At 55.3% G+C, this 6,226-nt stretch overlaps 1 long non-coding RNA gene across 1 annotated transcript; it reads left to right on the forward strand.

Moving 5' to 3' along the window:
• LOC110406558 lies at positions 2,133–4,436 on the forward strand. The gene is made up of 2 exons (XR_002443498.1): positions 2,133–2,269; positions 2,840–4,436. It is a non-coding gene; the product is annotated as an uncharacterized LOC110406558 (long non-coding RNA).

The raw sequence follows: 6,226 nt of genomic DNA on the forward strand, positions 1-6,226 counted from the left end.
CGGGGCCGGGGCGGGCGCTGCTTGCGGGCGCTCGGAGGGCTCCGCAGCGCTCCCCTCGCGCGCGCTCCCCCGCTCTCAGCCGGCGCTGGCGGAGCAGCAACAAGTTTTGCATTTCAGCGATGAATTTCAGCCATCGGGGCTGCGCCAATGAGCGCCGCGCGGCCCGGGGCGGGGCTCGCCGTTAAGGTGGCTCCGCCGCGCCGGCCCCGCGCCCCTCCCGCTCCGCTTCGGTCCCTCCGGTCGCTGCCCCGCGGCGATGCGGGAGGCGGGGGGGAGCCGCGCGGAGCGGTGCCCGGCCGGCCCGACCGTCGGGGCGCGGAGCGGAGCGGAGCGGTGGGATTCGGGCGCCCCGAGCCCGGAGGGAGCCGCTGCCCGGCGGTGCGGGGTCGGAGCCCGCCCGGTAAGGGCCGAGCTGCGGGGAGGCGGCCCCCCCGGGTCCGGGCAGCGGGAGCGGAGCGGTCCGAGCGCGGCGCCCCGCGGGGGGAGAACAAACGCCGCTTGGAGCCGGGGGACGGTGGGGAGGGAAGCGGCACCTGCGGGGCTCACAGCTCGCGCGTGTCCGTAGTGAAGAAAAAATAATAATAAAAAAAAATGAAATTACTCGCATCAAAAAAAAAAAAAAAAAAAAAAGGAGAGGGAGAGATCTATAAATAAGCGGCCGAGAAGTATTTGTGTATGGCAGCAGAGTTTTAAAGGGATTTTTTCTGCAGGATCAGGATGCCGCGCTGTGATTAAATATTGATTTTGTGTAATTAGTTTTCATGTGAACTATCCTCCTCGCTGATGGCTTGGAGATTTCAGAACGGGAGAAGAAATGGAATCGGACGTGGAAATTATTACTTAGCGGAGGAACGGGGGTGTTCGGGGCCGGCGGCGGCACGAAGGGGAGAAGCGAAGTTCCGTCCGCAGCGGGGAGGGCGCTGACCAAGGGGAGCGGCGGAGCCCCGCAGACGGAGCGCTTCGGACCCCGCAGCTCCGCGGCTCCCGGAGGGCCCGACCCCCCCCCCTCCACCTCCCACCCCGGCCCCGGGGCTCCCCGGGCGCTGCTCCGGCAGCAGCTCCGCGCCCCTCTGCGCCTGCGTGCGCGCCGTCGGAGCGCGTCTTGCGAACGGGCGCAGCGCCCCCTGGCGGCCTCGCGGCTCAGCGGGCCGAGAGGGCCGAGCGGAGCCGTCGGGGCGCGGCGCGGGGCTCTGCGGAAGCTCCCGCGGGGCCAGAGCAGCAGCGGGGCGCGGGTCCCGGGGGGGTAGGGGGAGGGCAGTTCCTGCGCTGATTTCAGGGCAGACGGGGCGCACGCAGCGCTCTTTGTTCTAATTCGTAAAGGTAACCGTGTGTTGTGTAAACGTTCACTGTTGTCCTTCCTCTTTATCCAGTCTTTCTTCTGGCCACAAGGGCGTTCAACTTAAACGGGGATTTGTTTCTATTTTTTGATTTCTTTTTAAGTAAAGAAAAGGAAAAAAGTCTGGATTAAGCTGGACGGGGCTCTGAGCACTGATGGAGCTGCGGGCATCCCTGTCCACTGCAAGGAATGGGACCAGTGGCCTTGGGGATCCTTCTGACTCAAACCGTTCTGTGCGTCTATGAAAACCTGAAGTGCAGTAAAGCACAGAGAGCAGTGTAAACGACAGCAACACCGGTGCAAAGAGGCGCTGTCAGTGCGTTTGTGCCATGGTGGCACAAAGGTATTTCCCACCGAGGTTGCCACGTGCCCGTTGGACGATGTACCTGTCAGGAGTAGCCTTGGACGCTAATGACGGCCGTAATCACGCTGGATTCCATTTGCGGCCGACCCTTTTGATCACAGCTTTGTCATCACGTTTACACACAGCCACTTCTCTGGCCTGGGCCTGGGCTCTGCGCCATGGGTGCAATGAGAGCTGCGCAGCGCGGCTGCGGAAGGAGCGAACTCACTGCTGCACGGACCTCAGGCCGACGTGACACCGCAGCTCTGCTCCATGCTTGAGGACATGTCCTGCAACGATTCGTGCACATCAGCTTCCACATAAGAAAGCAGATCCTTTGGAAAAGAGGTTTTTCAGCGATGAAGACGGCTCACCTTGTTACTCCACAGGTAGACGCCGCGTCCGCGTGCTCCTCGGGCGGAAGAAGCGCCGTCTGTGGGGAAGAGCTGCAAAGGAGAACACACCCTGTGGGATGGAGACTCGCTCGGTCCGTGGGCTGAGCACCCCAAGTGCTCGGGGCAGGCAGCAGCAGAGCCCTGTGCTGCACACACCCACAGAGCCCCGGGGCTGGCACTGGCACCAGAGCTCAGGTACAGAGCGCCCGAATAGGGAAACCTCTCCTACAGCGCAGCAAACGGGGAGAAGCCTTATCTTACAAACAGTATTTTTACCTTTGGTCTTTGAGTTTGGGCCATCTTGAGGGAAGGAGGGAAAGGCGTTATTTAAATAGCGGTAGCTGCAGGGGATTATTTTCTAAATTAACAATAGCCGTTGCTCCTGCCAAATCCAAAGTGGAGAGGATTCATTTATTTCGACTTTCAAGACAATGGCGTGATTTGGGGTTTCATATTGCAAGCTCTGAAAACCAAATAGCGGGGTTGATTTAAAAAAAAAAAAAAAAAAAAGAACAATTCAAACGCCATCAATTCATCAGCCCTGAATTCAGCTCTTTCCACGGTGCCAGCCCGACTCGCACTGAGAAAAGTCGCTGCTCAGCAAAAAAAAAAAAAAAATCCCTTTTTAACAAAATGAATGCATCATACATAAAACATCACGAAGCATACAATTAGTAAGCAAATGTAAGAGTTCAGCTCAGTTCATAATTATTCAGCAAACCTATTCAGGACGGTTTTTTTTTTTTTTTCCTTTCCTCCCTGCAGCAATCAACTGTGTGGGCTCATTACCACTGAGAATCTAAGGAAAAACCACACATAACTGTACAAAACAAGCCCATATGCTGGAAAACTTCAGCCCAGCTCGCCGTTAGCGAGAGGGCTTTTAAGCTGATCCATCGAGCAGAGGCACGGCTCGCTTTCCTGTGCCGCTCACACCTCGGCTCTAGGAGGCGGCGTTCGGTGAAGACCGGGCTCCGGGTGTATCAGTGTAACTGCTGGAAGGCAGAACCGAGGGACAGAAGTTAAACAGGGGACACACGCCCAGCCGGACGGGGCCGGGAGCGCTGATGGAGCTGTGGGTGTCCCTGTGCGTTGCAGGGGGTGGGACCTGACGGCCGCCGGGGGTCCCTTCCACTCGAATCATTCTATGGTTCTGTGATTCTACACGTCCGATTGTGTAGAGAAAAAAAAAAAAAAAACGAAAAAAAAGGAATTAGATCATATAAGCACCCCCAAGGATGAGTTAGGCTGCGGGAACTGTAAGGGTTTTATATTTCCTAAAGTAACTCGGTGAAACAGAAAGGAAAAATAGCGCCTCTCTATACGGTTAATCAGTGTTTAACTCTCCTCGGTATTTTACGGTGGAGTTTGTGTGATTGACTTTGTTCTGCTGTTTTCTTAAACTCGAAGCAGGTGGGATTTATGGCAGCGTGGTGGAGCAGGAGCGGTCCGTGAGCATCTGGAAAGTCGGGCTCACCGGGGGCGATGCCAGAAAACCACCGCAGTTAATTCATTTTTCATCATCTTCTAAACTGAGCTATTGTGAAAGGAGAAAACCAGGGGCTATTTCGTAAAGCCTTGATGACTTAATTTTCCCTGAGCGTCGGGTTCACGGAGCGCTCACCTTGCTGCTTTGCTTTTACATAGGGAAATCAGGTGATGTTTTACGCTGTGTCCGCAAGTTCTTCTCCTCTGCCACTTCACAGAACCATAGGATGGTTGGAGTTGAAGGGACCCCCAAAGGCCACCAGGTCCCACTGCCTGCAGTGCACAGGGACACCCACAGCTCCATCAGTGCTCACAGCCCCGTGCCCTGACCTCGGGTGTCTGCAGGGACGGGGCACCACCACCTCTCTGGGCACCCTGTGCCAGTGCCTCACAGCCCTTAGTGTAAAAACTTCTTCCTTAAATCCAATCTAAATCTCTCCACTTTGAGTTTGAAGCCGTTTCCCCTTGTCCTGTCACACAGACCCTGCTGAAGGTTCTGTCCCTCCTGTCTCAGCCCCTCTGGGTACAGGTGGCACACACCGGGCGCTGCCTGGCCGCCCGCCACCAGCACAAGGGGTTAAACATCTCCTGCCATCCCACAGCAGCGCTGCTCCGGGATCACATGGACAAAAGGGCCGATTTAATCCCGGCTGCAGACGACTCACATTGTGCTCCCAGACTTCGAGCAATGTCAGGCTATCGGGTTTCCCACTCATATCCAAGGCACAGCCCGAGCGCAGACGGGGAACAAAGACCTCTTTGTTACCGGGAAAAAAAAATCCCCCGAAGATATTAACAGCGCAGCAGAGTTCAAACTGTTAAATGATTCAAATATTATTTAATGAATACATTTGAAATGAGGTCTCACAACCCAGAACGCTTTTTAGATCATCATTTACAGAGAGCCCGCCTCTTCGTTTACTTCTTTATGAACTCATTGCTGTCAGGTTTTAATTACAGCCATTTTGCTTCCGGGCTTTTTCGGGGACTTCACTTGCTGGCAGAGTTGGGTTCTCCTTCTTACAAGAGGTGGTGGTGCCCCGTCCCTGCAGACACCCAAGGTCAGGGCACGGGGCTGTGAGCACTGATGGAGCTGTGGGTGTCCCTGTGCACTGCAGGCAGTGGGACCTGGTGCCTTTGGGGGTCCCTTCAACTCCAACCACTGAGATGGCTGCAGCGGACAACAAAAGGGAACAGTCCGCACCGCCAGGTTGTAGCATTGCTTAAGCAGGAATTTTAGTTACGGATACTAGTTGGGTTTTTTTTGCTTTAATGAAGAAGTGCAAAATCACAGTCCAAAAGTCTTTGGAGTAATTCCGGCCGCGCTCCTAACAACCGAGACTCGCGGGGGAAAGGAAAAAAAAGTTACGGCTACAAAATGGGAGCATACGGAAAAGGAGAGATTTCTACGTCGAGAACCAAAGCCATCCACACACGGAGCAGCAGCTCCTCCCTGCTGCTCTGACGCTGCTGCCGCGCCCGTCCCCTCCCCTCCCCTCCCCTCCCCTCCCCTCCCCTCCCCTCCCCTCCCCTCCCCTCCCCTCCCCTCCCCTCCCCTCCCCTCCCCTCCCCTCCCCTCCCCTCCCCTCCCCTCCCCTCCCCTCCCCTCCCCTCCCCTCCCCTCCCCTCCCCTCCCCTCCCCTCCCCTCCCCTCCCCTCCCCTCCCCTCCCCTCCCCTCGGTCTCAGCCGGGACGGAGCAGCTCCCCACGCTGCACCAAGCAGCGCTGCACTGCCCAGCCCAGGGACAGCATCAGCCCTGGACGTCGCTGGTGCCCGCGTAGGAGGAATGCTTTAAAAACAAACAGGACGGCTCGAACTTCCACCATCTATCATCATTTGCTAAAGCTAACATTAACTTTGGGAGACGCCATTATCTACCAATTAATGGAAAGCGAGAGTAAATGCCTGCCGCAGCTAATTGCCCAACACAAACGCTGCGTATTAGCATAGAAGTCGCTATGGATAAGACTGGATCTGAATTTGAGGACTGTGTAAAGGCGCTGGTGCTTCTCCTCACCCGGCAGAATTTCCAGGACGCGGGGCCGTAGTTCATTCTGCCAGCTCTGACCATTCAGAACTGCTGAAGTCTGTCCCCGTGAGATATTTGGTTTTTTAAATCTAGGGTGTTAATAGGTTTTCTAGCAATTAGAAGCCTTCTGCGCAGCGAGCTGGTATTTCCTGGCTGCAGTTTAAATGCTTGAGAGATAGGGAGACACTTTCATTGACTGAATGCTCTTTCTATTGTGCTAAAAGTTGACGGTGCAGTCTTAAAATTAGAGCAGTCCGAGTGCAGCCTGCTCCGCCTTCCAGCACAAACGCACGCAGAGAGGAAAGGCACGGCACAAAGCGTGGCACGCTGCCTTCATAAATGTGACTTCATTAAAAACGTGGGGGTAAATCAGAAGAAAAACAGCAATGCCTTCGCCGAGCAGCGCAGGTTGTCTTTGCATTTCTCGCTTTCATAATGTATCGGCAAAAAAGCTTCTGTGCTTTCCCATTCTTCTCAATGATTCAAAAACGTGCACCAGAAACGCACATGGTCCTTGTGGGTCCGTTCAGACCGCGCTCTCACGTGCAGCCAAGCGACGGATTTAAAAGGTTACTGCTGGAATATGGTTCACAGCAGTCTACTGCAGTGAATAACTATCATGTTTACATACCCA

This window comes from Numida meleagris, chromosome 14 (genome assembly GCF_002078875.1).
Source record: "Numida meleagris isolate 19003 breed g44 Domestic line chromosome 14, NumMel1.0, whole genome shotgun sequence".
Taxonomy (NCBI): domain Eukaryota; kingdom Metazoa; phylum Chordata; class Aves; order Galliformes; family Numididae; genus Numida; species Numida meleagris.